This window comes from Vidua macroura, chromosome 4 (genome assembly GCF_024509145.1).
Source record: "Vidua macroura isolate BioBank_ID:100142 chromosome 4, ASM2450914v1, whole genome shotgun sequence".
NCBI lineage: Eukaryota > Metazoa > Chordata > Aves > Passeriformes > Viduidae > Vidua > Vidua macroura.
Genome location: NC_071574.1, coordinates 28,280,542 through 28,291,400, shown reverse-complemented (window position 1 = coordinate 28,291,400; position 10,859 = coordinate 28,280,542). Strand labels below are relative to the sequence as shown.

Genomic DNA, 10,859 nt, shown 5'->3' with positions numbered 1-10,859 from the left:
GAGTGATGGACAGGGTACCAGGGAGGGGAGAGGGGAGTGACTGAGCATTTTCAGGGAGATTGGTGCTGGGGGAAGGGTGGGAAAGTCCAGGGTGTGACCACTGGGAGACAATGGGGGGTGAAGGGGCAAACCATTGCAGGACTGTTACAAAGAGATAAAAACACAATACAACAGGTAGGAATAGAATAAAAGATAAAGGATAGAATTATTTTTTTTAAAGTAACTACCTTTCTTTCCCTTAGTAACAGTGGCAGGATTCTTCCTATTATTCATATAGCATATACTCATAAAGCAGTGCATTTTCATACATGAAGTCTTGCAAGCAGTAGATAGAGAGAAAAAGACAACCGACTCCCTGCCAACAGTGTTACACAGCAAAAAGGTCCTTTACCTTCAACGGTAAGTCTAAGCCCTACCCTAGTAAAAGTTAGAGAACACAGGAAAATGGCAGAACACCAATTATAAATTTATGTAACCCGTAACTTTTCTCTTAAGCTTTATCTCTAGCACTTCATTAGACCTAGCTAATATTTTCAGGTTTGAGTTTTGTTGCAGCTTTTCCTCTCTTTTCTATTCCTAACATAGCAGCTATTCTGGAGTGGGGCAAAAAGGTTATACCATCCACAGGCAGTCACATACATCTGTGGTTCAGACTACAGAGGGCAATGTTTAAATTTATCAAGAGGACCACTTCTAAGATGCCTGATCTTAAGACATTTGTTTTTCAGCAAACAGGAGTTCTAGAACCAAGCTGATACGAACCAAGCACCAAGCTTCTTTTGGAATAACTGTGAACTTGTCCCAGCAAGTCAGGAGGGGGCAGATTTAATCTTACTTGTTCATACCTTTGATAAGGTAATTGTTAGGAAATCAGACTTAGCAACACAATGCTAATGCTAATGAACATTACTGAATTAATTTCCAGAATGTAAAAAAGTTATAAAGAAATGCCTCCCCTTCTGAATAGTGAATATTGATAGTTTACAGAAAGCATGTACAGGTGTCAATTGGGACTTTTCTGCTGTTGAGATAGGAAAAGAAGATTGACAGAGGAATAGTCTGGAGGTAAGGAAGAAACTTTTGAGGTGCAACCACCATAAACCCTGTAACTAAACATTTTAATCTGCTGAATAGTAAAGAAATCAAGTATTTTTCCCTGGTGAAAAAGGACAACTCTATACCATGAAAGCATTGATACTTTGCATATCAGAATTTTGGTGACCAGGCTGATGATCTCTGAGAATATGGCCCTCTCTTAGGCTAAAGAGTGGCAAGCAGAAAACCCAGTCTTTAATGAGAATTTGCCATGCTGCTGCTAGATCTATGATTCATGGCCCAGTTAAACACTTCATCCCTGTGTTCTTGTTAGCGTGGCCTCATGCTTTACCAGTGAAAATGAACTTTACCTCTTCCACAATATTCTTTCCAAAGATGGTAAACTGTGAAATAAAAGATGTACTGCTGAGACAGTGCTTCTCTATGTAAAAAGAACTGAGTCCAAAGATGGCATAGTTAATTCAAATAATATTTAAAAACCAAACCAAACTTAAAATATGTCCTTTGTAAATAAAAAAAAAAAAAATAGAAAGACATGTCGCTATGTTACTATGATTAAACCTTTAATATGAGAAAAAAAAAGTAAAGCAAATTTCACTTCCAAATCCTGTTCCATTCAGGTTCTTCTTCCATTCCTATTTATATAGTTTTTGAGTATGTTTTGAACCTGAGATCAAGATATCGTTGACCTTCAAGGAACCCTAGAAGATTTCTTGCAGTGTTCAGAGTCAGGCCACAATTTGCTTACTGTGTTATTTCTGGTCCTCATGTCCAGACAAATAAGTTTTTGATCCATTTTCCCAAGACCTTTCTTTGCAAGAGATGTGGATATCCTAAACTCTATGCCTATCTTCTGCCATCTGAGCCATCTGTGTACAGCGGAAGAGAGAAGATGAGAAGGAAAGCCCAATATTAGAGGTAAAAGAGATTAAAATGCAAATAAATGAGAGCACATTTTAAGACTGCCATGGTAGTTTGTATTTGACATAAAGGCAGCATGGCAGGTTTTCCCCTGTTACTGTGACAGGTCACCATTTCTAATCTCAGGGTCATGTCCAAGTTCTCTCTTTCATAATTGCTTGGGCTGACATCTATTTTGACCTTTTTTATTTTATTCTGGCCTTCCTGAATGAGAGAAGTCACAGAACCATAAAGAGGCAGAAGTTCCATAAAGTGCCATAGTGATTATGAAATGGGACTACTATCCCTCTGGCCTTTGGTATAAATGTATATATAATGTGTTATGATATTTTAACCCTTGAGGGCTGCTGAAGTACAGATATTTGCCCTGTTGTGGTGCAATCTGAGAATGCTGTTTGTTTGTGATATACTATGAAATATGTACTTAACTATAGTCTCCTTATTTTTAATAAGGAATGAAAGTAGTTATAACTATTATAATTTCATACAATTATTCCTTTTGATGTTCTGAACAGTCCCAATACATGTCTTGATGAAAAACTGCCCCATTTTGTTTTACTCAGTTTTCTGTTTAGAAGCATTAGATCTGCAACTCTCTGTGAAACATCTCTGAGGCCAGAAGCTGTAGAAGCATTACATTGACCAAAATGTATAATAAAAAGCTGAATTGCAGCTAGGACAACTATGATGTTGCTCTTCTTTTTGATTACTAGCTACACGGTGTTGGCTACTTTCTTTTTCACATTGTATTGTGATAAAACTCAAATGTCAAGCTGATGACAAGTGACTCAAAGGGGACTGCCAGTCCTTTGATAAGGAATCTCTATAAAATTAGTGCTTAGCAAAAATATTGTCACATACATCTATCCTGTAATTTGAAAATTATGTTTAAATTAGTATATTACTATGTAGTCTTATGCAAGTCTTATGTAAGTCATTGATTGCTACTGGTAATAGTAATTGGAAAATATAAACACATGTTAAGACACCTAAAGCACAAATTCTTAGAATAAGAGAGTCACAGACTGGTTTGAGTTGAAAGGGACTTCTTATTTCAACCTCCCTGTCATGGGCAAGTTGCTGAAAGCTCTATCCAGCCTAACCATGAACATTTCCTGGGATGGAGTATCCCACAACTTCTCTGGGCAACCTGTTCCAGTGTCTCACCACTCTCACAGTTAAGAATTTCTTCCTAACATATTTCATCCATTACAGGGCTACCTGAATTCTGGAACCCCTTTTTTACTATGTGTTTTGTTATTAATACTATTCTCTTTTAAGATGACCTGTGCTAGTGATGCAGCTTTTATAATTTTCATGCAAATTTTGATCCAATTTTGATCCATTTTGTATGCATCTTTTTAATGCCACAAAGGGCCAAGGGTTTGATCAGCTAGGTACTACAGAGCAGGAGAAGGAGGAGGAGATTTTCTCCATTAGAGGGTAGAGCACAAATCCAGGGCAGGGCTGTGGCCATCTGATGATTATGAGAATCCCAGAGAATGCCCAGAGAAGTTGATAAAGTAGATATTAGGGTGTGACCACGACACACCCATCATCATTGGGAAGGGTGCTCCAAGTGAAACTGAGGCAATGCAGCAGGGTAATCAAGGAGCAAATCTGTATATGCTCTCACCTAGCTCAACAAAGAGGAAGGATCTTCATCACTGCTTCTTTTGTGCAGCTTCTCATACTGCAGATGTGTAAAGTTGAGCAAATTGAGTTTGGACATTACAGAAGTAGCTGAGCACTTGAAGAACCCTGTATGTTCAATTAAGAGATGTGTTTAGCTTCTCAGAGCTTTAAACAGAGCCCTGTCACTCTGGTATTAATTTATTTCATCTCTCCTTTGCTCTCTCTCTTTCTAATACCATATACTAGTAGTAAATATTATATTAAATTATTATATTAAATTATTATAACCCAGAAAAATAATTTTCTATCACAGACAACTTTAAATACAGCAAAACCAATAAAGATTTTCTGCTCAAACCCCTCTTTTACCAGTATGGTATTTCTCAGACCAAGAACAGGAGTTCTTGGGAGGTGTAGCTGCTGGAATGAAGTCTGTGGGATCTGCATGTACATCAGATGCTGACATAACATAAACTGATGTAGTTCTCCTATAACAAAGGCACCCCTGATATTCTGCAGCCAGGAACATGCCTGCCCCAGATCTGATAATATCCTTGACTGCCCATGTAGCAAACACACCTCTCTGTGCTGAAAGCCAGCAGAGTGGTATCTTCTTTCCTGGTGAATATGAAAAATTGCCTTAATTATTTTCTTTAATCCTATAAGTAAACAAGTAAGTAGTCAAAATCTTTGAATTTGTTTTTTACTAGTTCTCAGCTTTACTCTGGAAGAGTTCAGTGTTCTGATACCACACCAGTGCAGCCAGCATAGTGCATAGATTATTATGCAAACCCCCTTGCTAATTTTATTAGCTTTTAGTAACACTATATGTGGAAGCCAAATGATGTTTTTTTTCATAATAAATGTACTTTTGAAATATGCTGGAATAATGATCTATAAGTTATATGTATTGTTGTTTAATCTCCTAGCCATAATTTCCACTCAGGAAAATATGAAAAGGATCATGTAAAGGGTGCTGGAAATACAGGATTTTTAAACAATATAACCCCAAAACTTCTGCCAAATAACAGAGCAAGATCTTTAAAAGTCAGTTGATTTGTCTTGGAACTATAAAGCAGAAATATAACTTCATTGTTCCATGACAATGTTATTTCATACAATATTCTCTAAGGTAAAATAGAACTTGGAATGGAAATAAAACATTTTAAAAGGTGAGATACTAAGCATCTAACCTCTATTTCACTGAAAAATCTTGCCTTCCCCAAGAGGTCAATCTTAACTGTCCAAATTGATTCAAAGATGATAGAATAATTCTTATGTTACAATGATTTTCACAGTTCAGTTACATTTTATCAAATATATCTTTTTTCATTCGTTCTAGGCATGTAATTAAGCACCATTAGGTACTTTTTAGCCATTTGATTAAGTCATCCTTAAGTTAGTATTGAAAATAAGATGAATTGCTTTCCATGATTAAAATGTCAGACCCTGACAAGCTCTGGGAATAGACTTCCTGAACGTACATTGCTCCTCTGTGAGGTCATAAGAAACAATGTAAGGACATTAGCGGAGTTTCCATGCAAACATACCAGGACTTTAAGATTACAAGGCATACCCACTATTTTTATAGACTATACAATACTTCTCACAGCGCAGCTGCATCCTGAAAATTACTTGCAAATAGTCCTTGCTTGCATAAATAGCTCAGCTGGGCTTTTCTGTAACAAAGACACAGAAGTCCTTACCCGGGCCACAAACCCCACTGATCCACACAAGTGGTATTCTGCTAGGGTGAGACCATAGACTTGGAAAGACAAAAAAAAAAAAAAAACAAACATATGTTTGAAAGATGAGTAGGTTTCAGTACAAAGAGTTCAAATCTAACCAAACTTTGCAGTATAGAAATAAGCACAGCTGGTTTTACACTCTGTACTTCTGGTTAATGTTTAAAAGAAATGAGTGCTGAAAATACGAAGAAAAAGTAATCCTAAGAGTCTCTTGGACTTCTGTCACTGTGAACTTTATTCTTTCTCTTCCTCCCAGCCTACATATTAAAAAAGGAATTTCATATCTGTATGGCATGTCATTCAGTGACAGGTTTTATAGAATTTGGTGAGGGCAAAAGGCTGGTTGAAGCCATTTTTTAATATTTTATAGGCATTCTTTGACTAGAAATAGTAATCCCTAAAGATGATGGATGGAAAAAAATCCCAATTTAGTCTCTCTTGCAAGGTTAGCTTTGGTGATTAGCTCTACATATTGGGCAGCAGGTTCACCCATGTAGCATAAAGCTGTGTGTATATTCTCCCGTCCACTGGGATTCATAACAAGCCTGCTGGGGAGCTATAGCTTTTGTGGGGTAGACTGCAGCTTTTTGTCCTCTACAAAATGAGGCTCTCTATTTTTATTTATTTTTTTTTTATCTCCAGGAGATTGCAGGAGAACTTGTTGGTTTCTGTGGAGCACAAAAGGAACTGTGGGAAAGTGGTGAAGGACTTTCATCAGACAAAAGGATTATCCTGTTTTCTGCAGTAAAGCAGGTGGCTGCCAGCTGAAGTATGTGCAGCATTTGTACTCTTAATTTTTATTGCATGTAGCCAGCTAGCTAACTCAAGTGGGAACTCCATGATATTTATGTGAATTAAGTGCCTGCATCTCAACTCTCCACTTCACCTGACTGATGAGCATCCAGGAGAATGAGCACTCATATCATTTGTACTGTTCCTAAAAAGGAAGTAAGCACTTGTACTCTGGGGGATCATATTGACATGTTTGCAAGCAAGTAATCCTAGATGAAACACAGTCAGAAGAGACATAGTTCAACAAGCCAGTGAGCATTTCTTAATGAATGAGGTATTCAATTCTATTAGAAGAAGAAAACAATGTCTGAAGCTGAAATCATACTAAAATGACAAGAAATTCTCATGAGATCTGTCCATAAACAGCAGGATATCATGCTTTTATTGACATAGATATCCACAACTTTAACATATGTAGAAGTCACAGGGAGAAGATAATTGAGCTCATCAGGATCTGTGTCTTCATACATTCTCACTCTGTAGGACTTTAAAAGCCTACTGTGGCAACCTACTCACCAGGAAGTAGTTATACAAATTGTATATGCCAAGGAAGTTGAGGCCCTATCTTGACCTATGGAAACAAAAGTTTCCATAGCTGTTGAAAATCTGTACAACCTTACTTCAGCTCTCCTGTAGCCATACAATATGGTATTAGTCTTAGTCTCAGTGTCATTGTTGAGTGAGTAGCTCTAGGCTTTGTTATTGTGAATGTCATTCTTTATCTGATATGTATTATGAATGATTTATTTCCTCATAGTCCTACCCATACTGTATCCAGCTGTATCACAAATATTGACCTGTCATTGCGAAGCGAGGTGAATGGGAGGTAACAATATTAATTCATGTGCTTATCCAGACTTTGAGACACTAGCTCTTGGTTTTACAGAGTACTAGAATTGTTTTCTCTCTTTTACAGTCAGGTCCGGCTTGGAATTCAGATGCACTTGTGCATACTCACTATTTTTACAAGTTAGACCTTAAATTTCTCTGCTGTATTTCTAGACAGTGAATGAAAAAGTAGAAAAAGCCGCTTGTAAAATGACTTTCCTATCACATTTACTCAGGAGAATTCTGTGGAAGATGCAAAAATAAAGGTAATTTGTTCAAGGAAGAACTTGCCTATAATAATAATTATAATAATTCAGTGTAATTAAGGTTTAATTTCTAAAATAAAAGAACCAAAGGTTCATTCTACATCACTTTTATTCTACCAATTTCTTCCTTCTCTGAGGTAGTTTCATATTTTCAGTGGACCAACAAAGCCAAGTGCCTCTTTCCCCGCTCTCTAGTTGTCTAGCTGCTTTTTCTGTCAATGTTTCTGTGGACTGCCACAGAGATAGAATTTTAGACCCTCTGTTCAGACCCAGTTCTAGATTGGGGTAACAAATGCTGGAGTGGGTTGGGAGCCCCATTTTGCTGATGCTTGCAGAACACAGAAGAAAGGGGAAATATTGGAATCTGGAGCTCCATTCTGGTCCATGGACAATGGCACTGAACTATTGTTCTGACTGGAGGAAGCCCAGTATGATGTAAAAAGCACCGAGTCCATGGAGTTATGGAAGTTGCTCTCCCATGTCCTTGCACAGGTTATGAAATGTATGCAGGACTGCAGTCCTCTATTTAGAGAATCTCAGCCCTTGCCTCACTTTTTTTTTTTTTTTGAGCCCCACTTACTGCAAAAGGCCTCAGGATTATGTGGGGTCATGGCTGTCTACTTATCTTCAACATGGCCTTAAAATACAAATATTTTGTAATAAAAAACAGCTGGAATCACCTATAAATAATAAGATTCAAAAATGCAAAGCTGTCTATACAATAACTTCAGGTAGTCAACTTCGACTTACAATGGAACTTAAAAAGAAACTAGATAGGTGATAAGGAAGTCTACTATGCTCCTGACAAGTACTATAGCTGCAATACCATCATTGTGGACAGCCTGGTTCATTTGAAGTCAGTTTATTTTATTTACTGATGTCATACATAAAATGAGAAAGAAGTGGTTTTGTCACTGTTTTTTGTTGAAATTTTCCTCTTTGAAAAGAATGTAACCAATCATCTCAAGATGCATTTCCCTTAATCTTTCTATCCGTACAGAACTCTCTGCAGTCAAAATGTTTCATTATTTTTATGACTGTTTTGCTTAATTTAAGAGATGGTAAACCATTAGGAATATTTTCAAAAAAGTATCATAAAACTATTATTGTCAGTGCCATGATGTTGCATGCTAAATTTTAATACAATGCCAATGATTGCAGAAACATGTGAAATGCAAGTAATGCAATGACTTGACATGTACAATTAACTGCAAAAATAGCCCTTATTATTGTGTTATGGTCCATTCTCTTGAGTTTTCTGACAGAAGATGATAATAATTAAAAATGCAGAACAACTAATTTTTGTTAGAAGTTATTCTCTTTACATCTCTGAAATAATTATATCTTCATATTTTTTCTGTATTGCATCTATTTATTCACTCAGTCATTTCTATCAGTGTAGATAACTGTGAGCATAGTCATAAAATAAAATCATTTTTACAGGGCAGAATTTCAGACCTTTTTTTTTTTCTCCCCCACAGGCTACTGAAGAATTGGCTCTGCAGGTATGTCAGGCTGAAACTGCACACCTGTGAGCACAGAAGTACGACCTTTAATACCAGATATCTGAATTTGGAATTCAAAGTACAACTGAGGAAGAAAACCTAAATCCAGTTACTTAAATCACTTGAATATTTCCAACATTGTTATATAAGAATCTCACATTTAAAAGGATTTAATCTAAGAAGAATGTTTGTAAACAAAGGGTTCCTATTAACGTCTAACATAAATGAGCATTATCTCACAAAACCAGCCAGACACTATGAATCTCTGCAAGAAAACCATGCAATGGAAAGGTTTTTCTTTTTTCATTTTCTTATTTCCCCACTCAAAACCAAACAAAAAAACCCCACTCACTTAAGAAGCGATTGTCTGCAGACCTTTGAAGCCAAGGAGGGTGACAGCAAGGGCAAGAGGCTTATTTCAAGGGTCACATTTCATTTGCATAAGCAAGTAACCATAGGGCACTGTGGAATGTCTGTAAATGGATTTCATTACAGAAATTCAGCTTAAAGGGACTATAAATAATCCTCTGACAAACAATGTATATTGCTTCAAGTTCTTCTGTAATAAAAATATTTTAGTAACACAACAATCCGTGAAAGCAGGAAATGAAACAGGAGGAGCTGCACATCTTCCCGTTTTCTCTCTCAGGGCAACATTATATTGTAATATGTTTTAGAGGAAAAAAATGTGATATTCATATTATTTTAGCAAAATAATCCTACAAAAACAAGGTTATATAATTCCATATGTCTGAGACAGGGTGGCTAAACAAATAACCAGATCTTTACGAGCTCTTCTCCCCTGGAGATCATCTGTCCAGCAGGACAGGTGTGCAGGCTTCATGGTATTCTGCCCAGAGGAACATCTCAAAATATATTAGAGTGTGTAAATCTTCTTGGATGAATTTCAGTGGAGAAGCCATTTAAAGTACACATTTTAATGGGTTGACCTTTTTTGCCCATATGAAGGAGCAATGACAGTCTAAGGCCCCAGCTCAGCCAAAGCATTTCAGCAACTCCCCAGTTTGGTAACATTTAGCTGCTGTTTCCTTCAATAGGACTTAGTTACACAGTCAAAAGCTTTCCTAAGTGGAAAGAGTTCTACTCCAACATTAATAGTGCACATTATATGATTTGATGCATTAGTCCCCAGCACTGCAGCATGTTCAAGGCTAGATGCAGCTAGGTGGACACCAGACTCCTCAGCAAATTTCACTATAAGCTCTGAACTTTTGTGAGGGCCAGAAAGTTACTGGAACCTGTGCAGTTTTGGTATAGAAATACAACCACTCACTGCAGTATCCTCTTAAAGAGACTTGGCTTGCCATCTTCAGAGAGGAATTGGGGTTATTATCTCATCACAACTTCATCCCCCTTGGGGTACTAGCAAGGAACAGCCCTATTCTGAAGGGTGTGGAAGCTGCCCTCTGCACTGGTATTCAGCTCTGTGGAAAAATTTTGTCAGTGCCCCAGTCTAGTAGAAAAGATCTCACCAAATAGTCTGCCTCTATTCTTTCTAATAATATACTTGTAAAGAAAAAAATGTAGAGATACTTCTGCAAAAGGAAGGAAAAAGCAGGCCTTTGAAGCAGTAACTTAATTTCTGTTGATGTTAATTTTTGGTTCAGATTGTTTACCTTTCTAATAACTATAACTGTTTTCACACTGGCATTACTGTTTTCTCTGGAATAGATGTGCTCACAGTGAAAAATCCAATTGAATCAGAGCATGTAACGAGAACATGTAATCCATCGTTATTAAAAAAGGCAGCTTACCTTTATCTGGGTGTTAAATAGTACAAATCCGTGAGAGTCAGTGAATGTTTTGAAGTAAAAACGAAGGGCATTACGAAGGCTGAAGTGGATTTGTCACTGAATTATATGTATTACCTCAGAAATGGCCTAATATATGGTTGGGGAAACTATGTAGCAGTGGGAGAAGAGAAAATAAGCCCATTTATTCATTTTGCACATTTACAGATATAGTGGATGATGTTTTAAATATCAGACTATTTTGTGGAAAATTTTAAGATGAAAAGGAATGTTGTCCCTGAAAAGAAATCAGGACAGTTGTTTCACTGTTTATACCTGCATGCTGCTTCTGACTAT

At 37.0% G+C, this 10,859-nt stretch overlaps 1 protein-coding gene and 1 long non-coding RNA gene across 2 annotated transcripts in view; one reads left to right on the top strand and one right to left on the bottom strand.

The window, feature by feature from the left end:
• Nucleotides 1-1,720: 1,720 nt before the first annotated feature.
• Nucleotides 1,721-10,859, bottom strand: part of LOC128806276 (uncharacterized) — a 168,667-nt gene continuing 159,528 nt past the window's right edge. The window contains exon 5 of the transcript XR_008436758.1: nt 1,721-1,925. The gene's annotated coding sequence lies outside the window, so the exon portion shown is untranslated. The remainder of the gene's footprint in view (nt 1,926-10,859) is intronic.
• On the top strand, nt 5,277-7,240 carry LOC128806281 (uncharacterized). The gene is made up of 3 exons (XR_008436761.1): nt 5,277-5,364; nt 6,003-6,129; nt 7,155-7,240. It is a non-coding gene; the product is annotated as an uncharacterized LOC128806281 (long non-coding RNA).